This window comes from Varanus komodoensis, unplaced genomic scaffold (assembly GCF_004798865.1).
Source record: "Varanus komodoensis strain SLA01 unplaced genomic scaffold, ASM479886v1 scaffold6_4, whole genome shotgun sequence".
In the NCBI taxonomy this organism is placed as follows: Eukaryota; Metazoa; Chordata; class Lepidosauria; order Squamata; family Varanidae; genus Varanus; species Varanus komodoensis.
In genome coordinates, this window is record NW_025336347.1 from 5,583,477 (window position 1) to 5,606,560 (window position 23,084).

Consider the following 23,084-nt stretch of genomic DNA (forward strand, 5'->3'; position numbering starts at 1 on the left):
GGGGTTTTCTTCAGTACTACCTGTGAAACAGAATGCAAACAAGCAAACAAACCAAACTGCTGAACTGAATCTAAGGTTATCTTTGTGTATTAATACACCATTAATTCAGTGTGATTAATTAAAAACAGCCCTGAATTCTAATGCCAAGGTCAGAAGAATCGCTTTACTAGGAAAGCAACAATTGCCAATTTTGGTATAGTTATCTATCACAAAAAGTAAAACTGCTTGTGATAAATGAAAGTTGCTAATAAAATCTTTAGTTTTGATATAAGGCCAACAGGGTCTCTTTAAAGAATCTTAGTTTTAAAGAGGAAGGTAAAATATTAATAAAAGATGGCATTCTGCTTGTTCCCCTTGTCAAAAGACCTCCTTTCATACTGCATCTATCTGAGTTTCTGAACTGATTATATTTCAGTTATGAATTGATATCTAATGGGAATAAAGGCAGCATCTGTTTTACCACCTCCTTTTTACTCTTTATATTGTGTTTCCTTTCATCAGTGCCTGAAGTGATTGATTTGTTACTTTCTAAGATGTCAGCAATTAAAGATTGCAGGAAACCATTCCAGTTTATGGTGCGATCCTGTGTACCTCCACTCAGAAGTAAGCTGCGTGAGTTAAGTGCGACTTATTCCCAGGTAAGTGTTTATGGGTTTGTTAGATCCAAGGACTACTTTCCACAAGAAGGTCTCTCCCCTCATTTGTGCAGATCACCCTTCCCCTTGACACACCACAACTGACTCCATTTTTCAGGGTCTCCAGTCTCTTTGAGTAGGATTTTCAGTGGGCTGGAGGGGCAGCTAGAGAAAGGAGGGCAAAGGGAAGTACACCACTGTCACTGCAGTTGATCCACTACAGTGTAAATCAGGATAGAGCCCTTACTCTGGAAATTCTTAATAGTATTGCTTATTTTATTTCTGTGCCCCCTAATAGCTAAAGTTCTCTGGGCTGTTCACAATAAAACTCCATATATTTCCCCCAAAATATGACATTTAATAGCTATAGTATACAGAAAAGACCTAATGAAATACCTGATATGGGTATCCCCCTTCAAGTGATTCAAATCCTTAGATGACTTTAAATGCCGTGGCACAGACTATCTGAACCCAGGGCTGCAAGGATGACAAAGCTGGCCCCAGGCAAGTCTTCAAGAGGAGGCAATGCCACAGTCGGGGGTCACCACGAAGGAGACCCTCCCCTTTTTGCCTCGCTGCGAGATTTGCTTGGAGGTGATACTCAGAGAAAGAATTTGGATATTGTTTGTAGTGCCTGGAAGATTGTAGTTAAAACAGGTGCTTTGTCAGTTATTGTCTTCCCAAGCCATTTAAGACTTCATAGGTTAAAAACAACACCTTGAATTGGGCTTGGAAGCATATAGGCACCCGGTGGAAATGGGCCAGAATTAAGTCTTATGTGTTCAGACCTGCTGGCCTTGGTTATTAGTCCGCTGCCACAGTTTGCACAATCCTGCCGCTTCTGCAGTCTTCAAGGCAGCCTCACATGAAGTGCATTGCAGAAATCTGATTAGAGATTGCCAGGGCATTCCTGCAACCAGATGGGGGCACAGTGGGTCTCCTTTGTGCTAGTGAGCCCACGTGGGCCCCGAGTGATGAAGCTGGAGCAAGGAGAACCCCAAAGCTGGAAACCTACACCATCAAGGGAAGTGCATCCAGGGCAGGCTGAGCACTCTCCTTCCTGCCAGAGGAACCACCCACTACCAGCCCCTCAGTCTCATGCGGTTTAAGCTCCAGGTTGTTGGCTCTCATCCAGCCAGGCACTGGCTTAGTGCATCACAGCCTCACCCAGTGGGAATGAGAAGCAATGTAGCAATGGCAACACACTCCGCAACTCTGGATGTCACTACTCAGTGGTTTCACATAGCACTGGGGTCAGAAAGGATCTCTGAGGAAGACTTGACAGGCTGAACAATAGTCCCTAAGCACTACCCTCCAGAGCAGGTCATCCATGTAGGAGTCCTATCCCGGGCAAAATGCCTTCGTATGAAAATTGACATCCCCCAGCATCACATCTGGTGCCATACCTGTCAGCACAGGTAAGGGAAGCCGCTGAGTCGCTGGAATCCCACACCTGTCGCATTGGCTGAGCACAAGAGGCAACCACTCTGACAGGGTATCTGGTGAGAGGTGGAATTCTCCTAGACCATAGCAACCCTGCTCCCCAGCCTTCTGGTGTTGTGGTAAGTACCCCAGTGGCACAACTGGAGAAAATTATTCCTCCTCTCTCTTTGCCAGTCCAGGTCTCCATTGCACATGCCAAATTGGCCACCTCCTGTACTGTTAAATCATGGAGAAGGGAGATCACATTTAAAGGAAGCTTCTAGAACGCTGAAGGCAGGCTGAGAGGGCAAACCACTAGAGGGTTGGAACACAACATGGTCATTCACTGCCCGGGCCACCTTTTGCTTTGGTAGCTAGTCCTCCTCCCAGTGCTAAGTCTCCTTCTATCTGCTGCGACACTAATCGGGCCACCCCTGGACCTCCCGTTAGCTACATCTCTCTCCCAAGCACATACTCAAGACCCAAGAAGGGGAAGCTGACCAAGACTCTGAAAAACAACCACCTTGGCAGATGTCAAGTGGGGTTCCCCCCTCAAAAGGATCAGCCCCCTTTGCCTTCTCCCCTGTAGGGCCTTGCCACCCCAGCATTCCTCCGGCCCTTCACAAACTGAGCTCAGCTGGCAAGCATTTTCAAGCAGCCAGCTCCAGCCGCTTTTGTCACGGGGTGGCTCACTCAGGACCTGAGACCCACTCTGGCAACAGCAAGCAAGAGCCAGGGAAAGAGGCTGGTGAGCTGGTGGTAGTAGGTGGGGCAGGCTTCGCCTTTTGCAGCTTTCTCTGATCGGGTCCTGCCTGGCCCGCCTGCTGGCTTCAGGTCTTCAAACATGTTTCAATTTGATGCCCACATGCTCATTGCTAACTCTTTGGGTCTGATAAGCATCAGATGGTGAGCTGAGCACCTAATGCGCATGGCAACTGGCCACTGTGCGCAATCATCAACTCTTACAGACAATATACAATCCGTGTGCCCCGTGCAAACGCATACTCTCCAGAGGCCTCTTTGGGCAGTACGCATAACCAGTTTTGATGAATGTGCATGGCAGCAATTCTGTGTATTCTGTGGGAAATAATTATCCATAATCTTCAGGGAAACTGGATAATGTTCATGCAGCAACAGAATGTAGTAGCTTTGTTCTTTGCACATGTCGTACACATGGAGAGGTAAACCAGCTACATCAAAATTGAATGCTGTATACCAGGCATTCTATATGCTTGGCAACTTGGAGAGCATTCATAAGCAACCAGCGAAGTATAGGCAACTTGAGGAACTCCAGCTGTATGGGCCTAAGCACTTCCATCACCAAGGGCTATGCTGCCTAAAAGTGATGGGAACTGTATTCCAAAATATGTAAGGGCTACCACTGTCCCTCATTACTATACTACTTTATTCTTATTATTCATGTGCCCCAGTGCAGATTAATAATAACTTCATATTAATGACTGTGCTGATATTTAAACAGAATTATACACAGTGGTGTCACCTAAAATCAATCTATCTCTAAGCATTTGTGGGCCGAAAATCAAGCTCATACTTGAGATTACAGGAGCCATAATTCAAACAGGGTCTGTCAATGGGTCTGATGAGCAGCTGGTTTCACTCTTCCTTGGCAGAACAACTCACAACCCAACAGTTCTCACACCACTTTCATGCACATATCCAGAACTAAGAGGTGAGGCACAGGACTGGAGTAAAGCTAAGGGTACAATCTTAAAATCTTCCAAATAACAGGAGGCCACGTGGTCTACGGAACCGTGCAGGAATGGAGTCTCATAAGGACCTCCTCCTGTAGTGAAGTTATGGGAAAGTCATCCAAGTTCCATATATGATTGTCCGCTTGAGTCCAGCTGGCCTAAGGACCTGAGGAAAGAAGCTCTTCTAGGTCAGCATTCCTCAAGCCCCAAGACTTGGAGCGAGTTCTGGTCAGGCTGTTTCCCTTTCTCTTTCCCAGACCCCAAAGAAAAAGTCTGTGAAATGACTTATCCATGTCAGGTTGCCTCCAGCTTCTTACTAGATATTACCTGATGCATATTTTCCCAAGCAAACTTGCCAATCTCACTCTATTCAACAGCAGGCAGCCTAAAGCAACATTCCTAAGTCCCATCAACAAAGCAGTCCAAGTTAAGTCAGAACAAACACAGCAGCAACAAAAATTCTACCACTAACGGCCATTTAAGTGGCAAGTTAAAGCATTTATTCACAGCCCCATCCCACTGGGGCACAACTAGCCAAAGGCAGCATGAGCAGAAAAGGTGGATGGACAGGCACTGAGGAGAATGCCAAGGACTGGCTGCGGGGGGTGAGCAGGTGCATTCGCCATCCTATGTCCATCCTGGCGCAAGTGCACCTGGCCCCCTCCCTCTGAAAGGTGTATGCAAAGCAGCCTGCCAGTCAGCCAGTCTGCTTTGTCAGGTGTAGCGGCAGGGAGGCCAAATCGCACTGGTGTTTACCTTATCAAAAGTAATAAAGTGTCAGAGCAATAAGGGGCAGTGGCTAAGGGACAGAGCATCCTCCCTTGAATGCCAATGATATGGAAACTGTAACTCTTCCAGGAAATTGGGTCTAAAATACATATTTTTAGGGAAATGGTTAGGGGTGTGAAATTGACAAACATTTCTTGCACATGAGTGTGCACGCATGTGTACACTACATGCACGCACACACACACACACACACACACAGGCACAGGCACACACATCAGGCTGATGGAAACATGGGACAGCATGGATTTATGACTGAACGCTTGGAAAACCAGCATGGAATGGAAGCATAGTCATTCCAGTTCACCCATCCCTTACTATGCTATTGGGCTTTACACAGTGAGTGACACAAAGCGTTTACTGTGCACCCAGCATTCCCAACTCACAGTTGTTTGCAGAGTTTTTAAGAGGACTTTATGAACCTCCAGTTTCATTTCTGTTTTTAAATGATACTTTCAGTCAGTGATGTTTTGTTTTGCTTTGCTTTTTAGAGCAGGGGAAATGCAGCTTTTTTAATGAAAGCAAGTGAAAATGTTTTCCCAGCTTATGTACCATTCCACTATACTAAAGTGCCACCTAAGGATTGCATAACAGACAAGCAGGGAAAGAAACACTCTTCATATAGTGCTCAGATCTCGGTGCTGTGACAAAACCAGACAGAAATACAGTGGATCAAATTCCTTGTGTAAAAGAGCTTATTGATTCATTTGGTGTAACGAATGAGCAAAAAGCAGTGAGAAATAATGCAGTACCTTAAGCTCTGCTTCAGCAGATGGACTCCAATGATGTAAGCAATGTCTGGAAGGGAGCAGGGCCGTGTCTCGTGAACAGAGCATGGGCAGGGCCAATCTCGTGCATGTTCCGCTCCACCAGTGGGTGTGGGGGCCGGTGAAACATACCAGAGGGCACAATGATGGGAGTGAGGGCAGCAGGTGGGGTCGTTCCCACTCCATCCTGCCCTATGCAGTCACCCAATGTAGGGAAACCAAGTTCTGAAGGCAGTTTTTTTCAATCTTTATTCATAGTCAATCCTTGAATTTTCGGTCCCGTTTTCAGGTAGACTCAATTAGGACACTACATGCGCACTTCCTTTCTACATGCACTCCTTGAAACTGAGTGCACAGATCCATCATCATCATCATCATACCATTGAAAACATTGCAAACATCTCTTTTTATTAACTCTCATGCCCCACCAAAAAAGTTATCATGCTGCCCAGTCTTCAGAACATCTCAGTAGATTTATATTTGCATTATCTTGACTCATAATGCATTGCAGGAATTTTGCTAGAACAAGTAAGATATAAAAGGACTGCAAAGGGAAGGGGGTGCAGAGAATGAAATCTATGGGATGGTGGGGAAATTCTTCATAAAGTAGAAAAGAAGAAAGGTAACTCAATTCTTGTGAAGTCCATCTTTAGAAGACTGCAAAGGTACTTTCTGCAGTACCTTCTCATTATTTCTTGTGGGATTCAAGTATTCCTTGCAAAATAAACTGGTTACCTTGCTTTGTAGACCAGCCTTGTCTTTATCTGGATTTTCTGATCCTCTTGTGCTTGCATATTTCATGAGCCATTGTTCTTAAGGATATTAGCCACTGATCTGGAACCTTTTCATACCTGCATTATTTAGCATTGCATTGTGAGGAAAATGAAATCCTCCTGCTGTTCAGGCATGACAATTATCTACAAGGGATGAGTTATGTTTCATTAATATGCTTGTCTGGTAGGGTCTGGGCTGCCAGATTGTAATATTGACAGGGATGGCCTAAACTTCCATATCTCTTGTATTTGAATGCAGTGATCACACTATCAGATCTGCCATGTACAACAACAAAGAATCCTGCTCTTATCTTGAGCTGAGAAAACATCAATCATAAATCATGTCCAAATGTAATTCCATCTCTCACATACGGAGCTGAAGTTGATATCACTTCCCTTTCTGCCCAGTGAAGAAGATTCCTGCTCGCGCTTTTCCTCCTGCACTCACATCAACTTAGGTAGCCCATTGCATCCTCTTCCTCAGGTGTGTCTAGATAGAGAGAAAAGACAGCTAGTAAACATGCAGTATATATAAAGTGGAAACAACATGAATAGATGGTCAGGCTCGTGTCTAGGAAACAGACTAGGTTATTACTATTTGGTTCTTCGGGATAAATTTTCCAATGAAAGTTAAGTACAGTCTAACTCTCTGTATTGCTGTGTCCACTAGGTTTTTGTGTTTGACCAACAAAAAATATAATACATCAAAGCCTTCTGATATGGTTTTATTTTTAAAACACTCTTAATTTAAAATATCAAACCTTATTTGCATGATATTGTGTGAGAAGATACAATATAAACAAAAATGCAAATTGGTAATAAGTAAGACACATGTTGAAGGGTTCTCCTTTCAGGATCATTCGTTTCTTTAAAAAGGAAGGCAGGACAATCTGGTGTTGGAGCACTCCATGGTTGATAAGTCTGATTCTTCTGATATTTCAGAAATGAGATGGGAGCAGTGTTCTTTCCTCTTCCTCTTTTACATCAACTCCCCCTTTTTACGCTTGCAAGGAATCCAAGGTGGCTTACAGAGCCTGTGAGGAAGGTTTGGCTGAAGGTGAACTCCAAATGTGCTGCCAGGTCCCTAGTCTAACATTCTAATTACCACTTGGCACAGACACCGCCCCCCCTTCTGTCTTTGCTATTTTGTTCCCGCTGCAGACAACGGGGTTACATAAGAGCTCTGGAATCAAAGGGAGAACAGGCATGGAAAGATACGGTGAGGGAATGCAAGATCTGAAACCCTCCTTTGACAATGGAGCTATCTATGTCTCTGAAACCAGTAGGAGAGATCCTCTGCTCCTTCACAGAAGTCAGGGTCATAGCCTAAAAGTCTTATCCATAAATATTTCTGAGCCATCCCGAAAAGGAGAAGACAAAATGAAGACAGGTGCTCTCATCTTGAAATCTCTATGCACAGTCCTTATGATCCTAAAAATAAGTAAAAATAGGCAACAGGTTTCTCAGAGCACAAGAACCTTACCACAGCACCAGTGACTGAAAGAGAAGGTTTAAGCAAGGGTGCACAAAATTGGGGGTGGGGGGAACTGAATCATACCAAAAGTGAATGAACCAGCATTCTCTCTAATATCAAAGTCAGGTTGACTCATGTGCAAAATAGTCACCACTTTTATTTCTGTAAATATCACACAACCAATTCACATGCAACTAATATGCATTAATACAAGTCAGAGCAAAACACACATTTAACATGCTGGATATGTTTTGACACCAATGATGTGCATCGTTGGCTTGTGCAGGCTGCCAAAGGCATTGCCAAAGAGGCCTTCCAGGGAATCAAGAATGGCTTTTTCCAATTCTATGATTCTGTGAAATGGAAAAACAACATAAGAATCCATAGACTCATGCTCAAAGCAGTAATACGGGCCTTTCTTGGCAGTTAAAGTTTGGACAAAGGGTTTTATTCCCTATCAAAAGTACATCATTGAATGTAGTCGCATGCAGGCCACTTTGACATAAATTGGCTAGATATTTTGGCTAGAGAGGTACACCGAGAGCGAGATTTAGTTCTGACTCTGGATTAGTGCTTCTGCAAATAATCCATATCTGCTCAGGTTGATTCAGAAGTCAGTCCAGCTCAGCTCTAAACCCAAATCTTGATTTGAACATCCAGATGTTCATACCTCCCTTTGACTATCATTGGAAATCTACAGATAGTCAAAATTTGATGCAATTTGCAGGTGTCACCCCTTTATGAGGTGGTTACATCTGCCAGCTTTTCACTCCAGGGTGCCTGTACTATATGCATTTACATTTTGATAGTGCTGAAAAGAGGAGCTACTGCATTTTTAGAAAAAGTTTTGGCAAAACCAACTAAAAATCACAAAGATAGCAGCCCTTTTGAGGTAAATAAACCTACCAATTTACAGATTAATATATACAAGGAACCTTGTGCAAGTGCAGCTGTTACAGTTTGGGGTATCCAAAAGAAAAAAAAAGTTATTTATTTTCCTATGCTTTTGTAGTCAATTCCTATGAAACGAACTAGCAAGAAGCACTGAAAGCTGAAAAAGTCCTATAATTTATTACTTTAAAATCCCAAACCACTGGGAATGGAGAACCTTGGAAAATCCACCCACTATAATTAGAAGCAAGTCACAAAACTGCACAAAACATATCCTTGTAACCATGCTAGTATTTTGCTTTATAGGGATAGCTTGGAAATACAGTACCATTTTTTTGGTCTCTGTTTCTCTCCAAATCTCAAATAGGCATGAGTGTTTAGATTTGGATTTGATCCTTTTGGAAGCATGTGTCTCCTGAATCTGTCCAAATCAGGATTTTTTCTGAATCACATCCCTAGCTTTGTCTTTTCCCTGCAGAGACATGTTAGAGAGAAACAGGATGTGAGCATGAACACATTCTGTTGTTTTTGTTTCTCTTACTCTTTTTTTAGCTCTACCATATCAATGCAGCAAAGCAGAGAGACTTCCTAAGCCATCACTAATAACTATTTCTGAATTCAGGGTAGTTTGTTTTGTTTGTTTTTTAAGAGGACAAAAAGTTTACTTAGCACAAATACTTGTCCTTCCTAGAGGAGACATGAACCAACTTACTGTAATAACAAAGCAATAACTGTTGTCTTGTAAGTCCTCCACAACATTTAAACTATCTTGTCTATCATTATCTAAGTTCTTTGAGGGAAATATTGAGGACTCTTGGGTTTGTCCAAAATGCTCTGCTCGCTATATATGCCTTTTTTCAGGGGATAGGAAAAGCAATTCAGTTTCATAGTATTGGCATAAAATCATCACTCATCTTCTGCTTCAGCTGCAAAATGGATGCTGGGGGACCTTATTTAATTTGAGCTTCATGATGTTTACATGCTAATGTTAAGACTGCAGTTCTGTAAACATTCCCTATGATTGCATTATCTCCAGAGGCACACATGAGCCACATTTTCAAGCTAGCAGAACATATTGATCTTTGCAGTCTGAAGGTATATGAGATGTCTACCATTAAATTTCTGCTCTTTTCTTCAACAGAAATCAGCACTCTTGACAGTAAGAATCTTTCACTTTTTTGTTAGGAAATATACGGGTCCCTTTTTGCAGGTGGAAGGCCACAAATCCAGTACACTTGGCTCCAAAAGACAAATTAATTTGATTGGATGGGGAGGAAAAGTGTTCTGCAGAATGTGTTTTCTAAGACTGTGCCCTGTGGAAACAGAGAACAAAATAACAGTTTACAGTTAAGATTGTTGCTTTGTTAATATTTTTTTTCTTTCCTCATATAATTTTACTGTTCAAGCTCACATCCAACCAGTAACAGGGGTCTGCAGAGAAAGGATGGCATTCTGCGCTGGAACGTGTCGTTCTTGGGATGGCAGATGAATACACAATGGATTAAAATGCCTTAGGACTGGCTCTTCCCATGCTATACCAATTTGGCTCTTTAAAAACTTTCTGCACTGTTAGTCATAGAAAAAGATGAGAAACAAAAATCACTGACACAAAATTTGCATTTCCCCCCACAGACTAAAGTGAACATGCATATTCTTGGGGTGGTGGTAGTTAAATTTTGGGGAAAACTATGCATTTATGTCTAGATTTGCCATAGCTTTCCTCCCCAGGAGCAAGCGTCTTTTAATTTCTTGGCTGCAGTCCCCGTCTGCGGTGATCTTGGAGCCCAGGAAAATAAAATCTGTCATTACCTCCATTTCTTCCCCATCTATTTGCCAGGAAACGAGAGGACTGGATGCCATGATCTTAGTTTTCTTAATGTTGAGTTTCAAGCCAACTTTTGCACTCTCCTCCTTCACCCGCATCAAGAGGTTGTTTAGTTCCTCTTCAATTTCTGCCATGAGCGTGGTATCATCTGCATATCTGAGGTCGTTGATATTTCTCCCAGCAATCTAAATTCCAACTGGTGATTCATCTAGGCCCACCATTCTCATGATGTGCTCTGCATATAAGTTAACTAGGCAGGGCAACAGTATACAGCCTTGCCGAACTCCTTTCTCAATTTTGAACCAATCAGTGGTTCCGTGTCCAGTTCTCACTGTTGCTTCTTGACCCACATATACTGTAGGTTTCTCAAGAGACAAATAAGATGGTCTGGTACTCCCATCTCTTTAAGGACTTGCCACAATTTGTTGTGATCCGCACAATCAAAGGCTTTAGCATAGTCAATGAAGCAGAAGTAGATGTTTTTCTGGAACTCCCTAGCTTTCTCCATGATCCAGCATATGTTGGCAATTCGATCTCTAGTTCCTCTCCCTCTTCGAAATCCTGCCTGTACTTATGGTAGTTCTCTGTCCACATACTTCTGGAGCCTAGCTTGTAGGATTTTGAGCATAACTTTGCTAGCATGTGAAATGAGTGCAATGGTGTGGTAGTTTGATCATTCTTTGGCATTGCCCTTCTTTGGGATGGGAATGTAAACTGACCTTTTCCAATCCTGCAGCCACTGTTGAGTTTTCCAAATTTGCTGGCATATTGAGTGTAGCACTTTTACTGTATTGTCTTTTAAGATTTTGAATAACTCAGCTGGAATACTGTCACCTCCACTAGTGTTGTTGATGCTCAGACTTCCTAAGGCCCATTTGACTTCACATTCCAGGATGTCTGGCTCTAGGTCAGTGACCACCCCATCGTGCTTATCAGGGACGTTAAGCATTTTCTTGTACAGTTCCTCTGTGTAATCTTGCCAGCTCTTCTTAATCTCTTCTGCCTCTGTTAGGTCCTTGCCATTTTGGTCCTTTATCATGCCCATCTTTGCATGAAACGTTCCCTTCATATCTCCAATTTTCTTGAAGAGATCGCTGGTCCTCCCTATTCTATTGTTTCTCCTATTTCTTTGCACTGCTCATTTAAGAAGGCATTCTTATCTCTTCTAGCTATTCTCTGGAATTCTGCATTCAATTGGGTGTATCTTTCTCTTTCCCCCTTGCCTTTTGCTTCCCTTCTTTCCTCAGCTATTTGTAAAGCATCCTCAGACAGCCATTTTGCTTTCTTGCATTTCTTTTTCTTTGGGATGGTTTTAGTTGCTACCTCTTGTACAATGTTGCAAAACTCCGTCCATACTTCTTCAGGTGCTGTCTATCAGATCTAATTCCTTAAATCTATTTGTCATCTCTACAGTATATTCATCAGGGATATGATTTAGGTCATACCTGAGTGGCCTAGTGCTTTTCCCTACTTTCTTCCATTTAAGCCTAAATTTTGAAACCAGAAGCTCATGATCTGAACCACAGTCAGCTCCTGGTCTAGTTTTTACTGACTGTATAGAGCTTTTCCATCTTTGGCTGCAGAGTACATAGTCAATCTGATTTCTGTGTTGACCGTCTGGTGATGTCCATGTGTAGAGTCATCTATTGGGTTGTTGGAAAAGAGTGTTTGCTATGACCATCGTATTCTCTTGACAAAATTCTACCAGCCTGTGCCCTGCTTCATTTTGTACTCCAAGGCCAAACTTGTTTGTTTTTCTGGTTATCTTTTGACTTCCTACTTTAGCATTCCAATCCCCCATGATGATGAGGACATCATTTTTTGGTGTTACTTCTAAAAGATGTTGTAGGCCTTCATAGAACCAGTCAACTTCAGCCTCTTCAGCACCAGTGGTTGGGGCATAGACTTGGACTACTGTGATGTTGAATGGTTTGCCTTGGATTCAAACTGAGATCATTCTGTCATTCTGGATATTGTATCCCAGTACTGCTTTTCCTACTCTTTTATTGACTATGAAGGCTACTCCTTTTCTTCTGAGGGATTCTTGCCCGCAGTAGTATACCTGATGGTCATCTGAATTAAATTCACCCATTCCTGTCCATTTTAGTTCATTGATTCCTAAGATGTCGATGCTCAGTCTTGTCATCTCTTGTTTGACCACATCCAGCTTGTCTTGATTCATGGATCTTACATTCCAGGTTCCTATGGAGTATAGATCTCTACAGTATCGGACTCTCCTTTCACCACCAGATGCATCAGCAACTAAGTGTCCTTTCGGCTTTGACCCAGTCGCTTCATTCTTTCTGGCGCTACTAGTACTAGCCCTCTGCTCTTCCCCAGTAGCACATTGGACACCTTCCAACCTTAGGGGCTTATCTTCCAGCGTCATATCTGTTTGCCTTTTGGTACTGTCCGTGGGGTTTTCATGGCAAAGATACTGGAGTGGGTTGCTATTTCCTTCTCCAGTGGATCACATTTTGTCAGAACTCTCTGCTATGAACTGTCCGTCTTGGGTGGCCCTGCATGGCATAGCTCATAGCTTCATTGAACTATGCAAGCCCCTTCATCAAGACAAGGCTGTGATCCATGAAGGAGAAGGATCTAGACAGCATACTAAAAAGCAGAGACATCACCCAGCCAACAAAAGTGCGTATAGTCAAGGCGATGGTTTTCCCAGTTGCAATGTATGGCTGTGAAAGCATAAGGAAGGCTGAGCGCCAAAGGATTGAGGCCTTTGAATTGTGGTGCTGGAGGAGACTCCTGCGAGTCCCTTGGACCGCAAGGCAATCAAACCGATCAGTGCTAGAGGAGATCAACCCTGACTGCTCTTTAGAAGGCCAGATACAGAAGATGAAACTCAAATACTTTGGCCACCTAATGAGAAGGAAGGATTCCTTGGAGAAGAGCCTAATGCTGGGAACAATAGATGACAAAAGAAGAAGGGGACGGCAGAGGATGAGGGGGCTAGATGAAGTCACTGAAGCAGTTGGTGTGAGCTTGAGTGGTCTCTGGGGGATGGTGGAGGTCAGGAAGACCTGGAGGAATGTTGTCCATGGGGTCGCGATGGGTCGGACATGACTTCGCGACTAACAACAACAACAATGCATTTATGTAAGTGTGCATTTGTGAAAATATATACAAACAAATTTGTACAAAATCCAGTTCTGTCAATGAGCATACGAAGAAATGAAAGTGTGAAGCACAGATGGAATGGTTTTTATAAAGTCTTGTTCAGCCCCAGCTAGATCACACTTTCTGGCATGACTGGCACCCATGGGCTGGTCAACTGAACAAAGGTCCAGCTTCACCCATTGCCAGTCCTACATGCAGCTCATCTGGGCTGAGCTCCTGCCTTACTGGGTGGCAATTGGAGGGAGGCACTGGGGATACCTGCTCAGAATTGCTAGGATCTGAAGCAGTGCCCATGTGGGACACATGACAGTTAAGGATTCACCCTGTAAGTGCCTGCTGGACCAGGATCAGACCTGTAAGGACTTGCAGCTGACTGCGCCTGTGTAATTGTGCAGAGCAACATTGCCTTCATCTGTGCCTTGATTTCTGCCTGATCCTGACCCCACCTTGCCTCTGTTCCCACAGCACCTTTGTCAAGTAGCTGGTCTTGCTCATTCTAGACATTGTCTTTGCCTTTGGACCGGCCAAGGCTTGCCAGTATCTGAGGGTCGCTTGTACCACACTCTCCTTTTACACTGGGACCTGCCACAACTCACCAAGGCCTCCAATCACTTCCATCATCCCAAGTCCTGGCAGTGCAGTTGTTGACAGCTGCCCTTGCATCCCAGAGCTGACAAGAATTTGCATTTAAATGTCAGCTTGCCCACTTTCACACTGTTGAACAACTGTGCAAACCAAAAGTCACACTGCACTGAATTTGCCTACAGAGTTCTCCAATTCAAAAAATGCATACACACATGTATTTATCAAGGTAAGCAAAGTTCAGAAATGCATTAGAATAGGAAAACTGCACATGCCATTTAAGCATCCATCTAAACAGACTTGCATTGCAAGAAATGCATGTAAAAATGCTTCTGGATTTCCATGCATACTCTTTTTGATACTCAACTGGTGAACTGTTCTATGGAGCCCATTACCATTATCATTATACACATAAAGAGAGTGCTTAGAATAGAACCATGGGGCATTCAGTAGTCATATCAAATCATACACATCTTTGCTTCTGAATTCTAAAGATAGTATTGTTCTGTCTTAAGTACCCCTTTGATATTGGCATCATCAGTAAGGATAGGTCAACCGTCTCTTTTCTGCATTGATGACTATTCTCGTTAAAATAAAAAGGAAAGGAAAATGCTGGCAGAACTATAGACAACGGAACACTTGCTCCAGAAAAGCAGGAGAACAAATGATATAAATAACCCAGAGAAACATTTGCTTGGTGTACACGGTATAATCTGACTATAAGAGAGACATTATATCTTTCTTGAAAAGGAACCAACATTTTTGCATGACTCCCTCCCAAAATAAAATATATAATTAAAAGATAGCTGTTGCATGAGTAATTGTCCAAAGGAACTCTCCTTTTTACTTTCCTCCTTAGGAGAACAGCATATGAAATTTGGGTTCATTTGTTTTTTTTATTGGTACATTAAAAAGAAGCCTCTATCTTCTTTTCTGAAGACTACTTGACATTCTTGTTGATTTACTCCAGTTATTTTTCTTTCCATAATTCTTTTCTTGACTTTGCTGCAAATGATCTTCTCCTGTCTTCACTTGATGGAGGTTAGCAATTCAGAAAAGCCATCTACTTCCACTTCATTATTGTGACAGATATTTCAGGAGCATTGTTTGCTTTCCCGAAATTTACTTCAAGGCTAACATTATTCTGAACCCTGCATCCATAAGGAATGCCAATATCACCCATGGCCTCTGAATAATGAAGCCTTGCCATTACACTCTGCTCCCTATTATCACCTTAGGCTCATGTAGAAGAGCACTCACTTGGTGAGTATCTCATTTGGACTTGAAGAGAATGCACTCAGCAAGGACGCTTCTGTTTCACACCTAACCTCCGCTGGCTGGGCAAGGTGTCAACCCCCCACCAGCCCCACCTGTGTCCAGAATCCTGCATGGCCCAATGAAAGTATCACAGCTGCTGCTGGTCCATCAAGGCTTGGTAGACTAGAATGAAATGCAAGCCAAAGACGGGCACAGGTCTGTGTTTGTCCATCTAAGCAAGTATTGTCTGTTGTGATTGGTAGCACTCCTCCAGTCGGATTTTTACCTGCGTGCAAACATATCCTCAGCTATTGAGCTACAAACCCTCCTTTATGCAAAGCTGAGTTTCTTCTGAACAGGCTATCTCTAGAAACCAATGCCTTCCCTAACAAGAAAGCATGTCTCAAGAAGTGAGAGGAAGGGGGAGAGAGAGAGAGAGAATGCAAGAGGGGAGAAAGAGAGAGAGAGAGAGAGAGAAAGAGGCCCCAGGTGTTTGCTTACCTGCATGTAAGGCACAGAATTCCTGCCCCAGTGCTCCCACATGCCTAGTTGACCCCACCGAACTCTGCATGTTGAGCACAAAGTTTTGGAAAGAGCTCTGCCAGCACATTCAGCTAAACGTAATTACAGAAACCTGATCAGAAATGTCTGCAAACAGGGCATGGGAGTGGGTCATACATGAAGGCCCACACATCGCTCCCTGCTTTAGCCCTTTATGCAAGTAGACAAATACCTTCAGGGGAAGGAGGCTTTACTTTTTTGGCCACTGTCCTTTTTTATATAGAGATAGCACACTGGCATTGTTCATGGGATGGCGGGAGTCGGGGGGTGGGGAGTCCTTTCACAAGCCTTTCTCTTGGACTTCTTTTTCAAGTGAACAATAACTGTATCATTCTGTTTTCTTCTCTTTTGCTGCCAAATCAAAGCAGTATACCAGTAAGATAGTTTTTGTTGTACTTCATGAAAGCCAGTTGTCCAGTAGTTTTTTATGTTCTGAAGACTGAGTTATGCTAGCCATTTCAATGCATAATCTTCATCAATTGTTTACTTGGTATTGTATAATGATAATTCAGTCTTCAAAGTGTTTGAATTTCAGTCTTTGAGCTTAGAAGTAACAGAGGTAGGACACAAAAGTCCCCTGTGGTATTTCTTATGCTATCAAGTTCTCATTGTGCATTATATTGAATTATAGCTTGCCTAAAAATATTGAATCTAGTCATATTTCACCACTTTTGTTGAAAAATATGTCACCAGTTATTTTGCCACCCATTAATTCACCTATGTTTGAACTGTTGACTTGATTTATAAATGCATATATGTCTTACTTTCAGCTCGCAATCATTCCATCTAACATTCTTCTTGGCTTTCAATTTTGTGCCCAATTTATTACTAAATTCTAGATGGGTGAAGTATGACCATTCTGTGGGAAAGACTTGAGGGCCTTTCAGAAGCCCTTCACATCTGAAGAAAGCCGCAGTGTGAATCTAACATTTCAATGAAATGTTAGGTGCCCAGGGGAGATTAGATTCCAAATTCGCAAGATATCTGTAAATGCATTTAGACAAAAATATATATCTAGAATGGAGTGAAACTAATCTCCCAGGATTTTCTTCTACTTGAAGGTAGTGGAATTAGGGGTACCATATTATGAACTATTTTTCTGAAGAAGGACAATTTCTTGTACAGTTTCACATGGGAAGAGCTCAGGAATGTGACTTCTACCAGCACCCCTAGTTTTGCCATCGTTTACATGAGTGCACAGCTCTCTACATCCATAATTGTTCTGAGAGATTATTGTGGGAAGGAAAGAGAGCCAGTGTGGTGTGATGGTTAAGAGCATGGGACTGGGACTCAGGCGATCTGGGTTCTAGTCCCCGCTCAGCCATGGAGCCAACTGGGTGACTTTGGGCCAGTCATAGACTCTCAGCCCAACATACCTCACAGGGTTGTTGTTGTGGGGAAAAGATGGAGGAGGAGAATGATGTAAGCTGCCTTGAGCCCTTTGTAGGAAAAAGGCAGGATATAAATAAGAAAAAAAAAAAAGGAAATGGTAGATTCCCTCAAAAAAGGAGGAGAGCAAATTTTAAAAATATTATAGGGAAAACTCTCTCCTTGTGTGTGAGTACCTGCAAAATTTAAAGCATAAAATACAAAAAGAAAAGCAAAAACAGAAAACAAGACAGCCCAGAATAAAATGAAGATGAAACAAAGAATAAAGTCATCTGAGGATATAAAACCAAATTACAAAAGCAGCATAATAAAATGAAACTACAGTTCATTTTATTGAACTACAGTTCATTCACTACAGTTACTAAACTGTGTTAGATAATAAAAAAGAGGAACACTAGGCACCTACCTCTTGGCCCTTTCAGGACCAGGTAAGCCTCTTGGGAATGGCACTCCACAGATAGGGTGCCACCACTGAAAAATTCCTCTTATAGCCACCTACCTTATTTTATTTGGCAGAAGCACTGGAGGTGTGTTTGTGTGTGTGGGGGGGGGCGTTGATGCCGATTTACTGTTGGTTTAGATAATTATTGGAAGAGTCACTTCTTAACCTGGATCCAAGCCATTTGGGGCTTTAAAGTGCACAGCCAGCATTTGAAATGGGGCTTGAAACAGACTAGCCACCCTGCACTGCTGGCATCAAATGACCACATCTGTCATTGCCAGCTAACCCTGAAGTTTTTGGATCAGTTTCAAAGGTATCTCCATGGATAATGTATTGTGATAAAGCAAGCAGGAGACTACTAGACTGTGACTAATGGTTGCAAGGCTGTCTCTCCCCAGAAAGGGTTGTTGTTGTTGTTGTTAGTTGCGAAGTCATGTCCGACCCACCGCGACCCCATGGACAACATTCCTCCAGGACTTCCTGTCCTCCGCCATCCCCCGGAGTCCACCTAAGCTCACACCAGAAAGGGTAGTAGCTGGTTTATTAGGCTCCCTGAGCCACTGAGGCCCCCTGTGGCCCTGGAGCACCCCAGTACAACTAGGGACCTGTTCTTTTAGTAGGATTTCAGCTCGGGTTGCACAAAACTCTGGCATCCAGCCCTCTAGCTTCTGTGGACTTCCTCTTATGCTCGAGCCCTGTCTTAGAAAGTGAGCTGAGCGGAAAGGAAAGGAAATCCGTACAAACTCACAGAATGTTTTGCGAATGGCAACCTTCTTCTGTGTCGGGTGTGGAAGCTCAGAAGAGGGGCGTTGCTTGTACAGCAGCCACGCAGAGCCCCAGTCCTGTGGGAGCCCCACGTGCACGAGTCTGCTTCACGTGGTGCAGAAGAGGGATGCTATTTCACTATGAAACAGAAAGGTAAGGTTGGGTATCACCCATCCAGTGGTGGCTCACCAGCCCACATCCTGGATAACCTCCTCGGACTATTTCATGAAGATCTTAAAAAGCAGAAGAGAGATATCGCTCAATTGCCATTTTTCAGAATCACTCATCCAAGTTGGAGTGCATCACTGTGACACAGTCTTCCCACATCCCAGCTCAGGCAACTTTCCAGAAGGATATGATAATGGTGTTGAGAGCCACTGGTCCAAGAGAACCAACAGGGTTCCACATTGGTCAGAGGGTACCAAGTGTCAATGGCACTGAAGCCGTGTTCGTTCATGCTTTCATTGTGAGAATGCAGATACAGCTCAAATTGCTCAGGAGAGGATTTTGAAAGCTGTATGCCCAGGGCCAAGCAGACAGTCTGCAACATCAAAGAACCAAAAAGCTTACATTGATGACATTTGCCACCTGTACACAGGACTGTACAGATGAGCAGAGAATGTACAGTTCTGTTAGGTCTTTGGTTTACAGCTTGCCGGGCACCTTTCATCTCATTGTCTGCTCATTCACGGAATCCATTTTTTCCCTCTTTTGGAATAGTCTGCAAAAAGTCTGCTTCGGTTTATATAACTCCTGATAACCTACAACAGTATGCATGTTTTCTTAGCTTGGGCAGAAATGGGTAGTGAATGCACAAAAACACTGTGACACAGAAGAAGCTGAGAAGAGAACTGAGATGCATAATTTTATGTTTGTGTTCTACCCTGCAAATATTAGCATATTTCTTATACCATTCATATTTTAATACAACTGAATTTGCCTACTGTGCCAGAAAGCAAAGATAGTCCACAGGTTCATGGAATCCAAGCAATGGCGAAGTTGCAGGTCTGCTGTGGAATCTGCAGGTTGAAGTCATCTAAATTCAAAGTTACTTTAATCTGCTTCAGACTTTCCCTTCATGTTATGTCTATGCAGCATGCAAGGGTATGCAGGGACATCTGGATAATGCAAAAGTAAGTGGAATGAACTAGTAATCCTATTTGCAATGGCATGTACTTTACAATTGTAGCAAAATAAAGCATCTGTGGTGAACTTGCTATTTTCATTATTCTTAATTCAGTAGTTATATTTCTTATTTTGGCAATTGACATAATGCATGGATCATCTATAGGACTCATTAACCCACCATAATGAGACACTGCTAAAATCTGTGACAATTTAGTACTGCTGGTGCCACTGTTTGTCTTTTAAACTGCACCATCAATACTGAAAGTGTTTTACAGAACAAGCCAAGAGTGCCGTTGGATGTCTGAGGCTTAATGAACTGGTGCAAGACAATTTCAGCAGAGTTCTATGTAACTTTCTTCAAAGTCACTTTTTTTAAATAGAAAGCATTTAACACCATCATACATAAAAATGATGGGTGCCGCCCAGACAATGTCAGTTGAATAGAGACTCGCTGGGACAAATTTGTCATGAGTCAGCTTAGTTCCTTTTGAAAGAAAACACTGGTGTCTAAATCAGATTTATTAGAATGGCCGTTTCCTGAGAGGGCAACGGGGCTGACAAAGGAAAGCCAGGTCACGTCAACCTTGATGAGAGGCTGGCTTCATCAGGTGTTGTCCTTCTAGTGGATGTTATCCAGTAGCCAGTCCAGCCACTTCAGAAGAAGCAGGCAGGGGATGCAGTGCCCTGTTGGCTCAGGTGAGTGTCCTGACCTCCAGTCCACAGACCTTTCAGTGCACAGTGGAAGATGGATGAGAAGAGGCCTCAGGATGTTTCTTTAGGGAAGGACAGTCAGGATCCTCTTCAGGATCTTCCTGGCTACTGGACCAGTTTTACCATCACCTTCTGATCTAAAGGATAAGCCCGTGGTAGAACCTCTACTTCCCAAGCCTTGCAGAAGTCTAAAATCACAAAATCAGATGCAGACAGTTCAGCCAGCAACTCTAGAGCCTTTTCTCAAGTGGCTTTATCCCCTGCTAGACACAAGAACCACCTCTACCTGTTCTAATAAGAGAGGGCTTCACACTACAGGTCTCACTCAGAGCTTCTCAATGTCCTCTTTAATCCTCCCATAGTTATTCTAGTTCCAAAGCTTCAGCCAGCATAATTCACTCAGACTTCTGCAAGGTTGTTTTCATTTCCCTTCTGAATAAGACCTCTGCAGTGACTTTGTCATGATCTGACTTTGCCTGGTCAGGCTGGACTTTACCTCCTTTGATCTGACGCCATAATATGCTGTCATCTTCTCCTGTGAGCCTGGGATACCAACAGAACAGTACACTAAGGCAGCAAATTTCGATTCTTCTTTTATTTATGTTTCCATTCCATGTGGTCATGATAAGAAGACTAACTAATTACGACACTTCTTGCTGAAGGGTGGGATATAAGGACTACAAAAAGCTAATCCCGATAGACAAACAGTCTTAGCACAGTCCATTAAAGCAGGACAAAAGTGTACCTAGTAGAAACAGAAAGCCAGGTGCTGCTGCTGCTGCTCCTCCTCCTCGCATTTGTATACTTCCCTATAGCACATGGGATTCTCTGGCTGCTTTACAGATTTACAAATATACATAGGAACATCAAAATAATCATGTTCAGAAAGCAATAAATAATAAATAAAACAAATCAACAACCCGTGGGAACTGTGCTGAAAAAGCCCAGAACAGGAGCCAAACAGGCAATCCCCTTTGGTGTCCCCGCAAGGGCACTGTGCGATGTGCCAAGCCCCTAAAAAGGCCCATGGTGGGGTACCTCTGGAGGCAGGTGTAGGTGTGGTGGGTGCGGTGTGGTGCAGTGCGGTGCGGTGTGGTGTGGTGCCACCCTCTCTTCCCCTAGCCGTGGCCGCTCTCACCACAGGGCATGGGGGCAGTTCGCAATAGCCAGTGGTGGGGGGACATTGTGGCAGCAATGGGAGTGAGATAATAGAACTTCACATTCGAAAAACCTGCAAATAAGAATACCTTAATCTGGAGCTGGAAAAAATTAGACAGTGCAATGATGCTTGGAAAGAGCACTTTTGAATAAAGCCAATAGCACTGAGGACAATGCCCATGGTGTCATATGGGCTGTCTTTGGAAGACCAAACACAGCCTATATGAATGAATGTATATGAATGCCGGGAACAGTCCTAATAGTGGTGCTGTTCTCCTCAAACAGTGTACACAAAACTGGCATGTGGAAAGGGCCACTGCCTCAGCACTGTCCAAGAGGCAGTGGCCCGGCCCTTTCTCCTCCCTGTGCATTTCTGTCACTCTCCATGCATGGGGGGTGCTAGTCTCCCCAGCAGATTCTGCGGTATCCATGGTGATGCTTCATGGGCTTTAAATTGATGGATACAGGAGGCTCCCTTGCCCTGGCCATCCCCTTCTAGGAGCGGGAGCTGATGGAAACATGCAGGATGGGAGAAGGGCTGCAGAGCTCCCTCTCCTCGTAAAACCTCTGGATACTTCTTCAGCATGGAAACCATGGCTGCAGTACAAGGTACGTGGCTGGCTACAGTCAAGGCCTCCATCAGCAATAAGAACAAAATTGAGATTAGGGAGATATGAGAATCTCCTTCCAGTTCATTAAACGTGCCCTGTTCACACTGCTGAAGGCATGTGAAAGTGCATTTTGGCAGGCAAAGCTCGTATTCTCGAGCCAGCAAGTGCATTTGCAAAACGTATCAGGACCTTGCATGCTCTTAGGAAGCACATTTGGAAAAGTGTGTATTTTCACACTTCAGTCTATGAGCGCTTCAGTACACATTCACATGCATGCTTAACCGAAGTGAAACTTTACTCTCACGTTTCGCCCTTTTAAGCAACATTGTTTGCATTCAGGAAGAGGAACAGAACCAAAGGTCATGCACACACACATTACGTGGCCGTAGTGTGGTACCATGTCTCCTTCAGTGGAAAATAACATAAAGTTGCATGCTTGAGTCAAGTTTGGGGCAGCATCAGGCTCCATTTGCCTGGGCTAATGCAGTTAATCTCCATCTAAGTCCTGCTGCAAGCTACTGACTGATTTATCCACAAATCTGCTCACGGCTAATGAACGCATCACCACAAAATTAGAATTAAGCCCCTTGATCACTCCAATTTAATTATTTCCTGCTGTGCCCTTTCTGTTGGTTGGAATTGGCCTCCTCTAAAGCACTTGGAGCATTATTCTCCATTCTGTTTTCCCTCCGCTATAAAATTTCCTCCATTCTCTTATAACATTTACTCTTAATATATGAACCATCCAGTGCTATCTGCCTCTACCTAGATGTTAAAAAGCAATGCACTCTGAAACTGCAGATCTGCTAAATCAAAAAGAAACACAAATCTTTCACCTATATTGGGAGGTGTTCATATAATTCATTGTTACATTTTAATTTATGTTTAAAGAAATTTATTTTTAAAAGCTAGAGCTAACATATAGTAAGAATTTTAGATCTGCATATACATGAAAGAAACTGGCATGAGGAATGGGGAGAGGATCTGGAGAAGCATTTTTGTTCAGTCCGAATTTCTAGCAACATTTCAGATTTCTGGCAGACTCTGGGATGCTTGAATATTA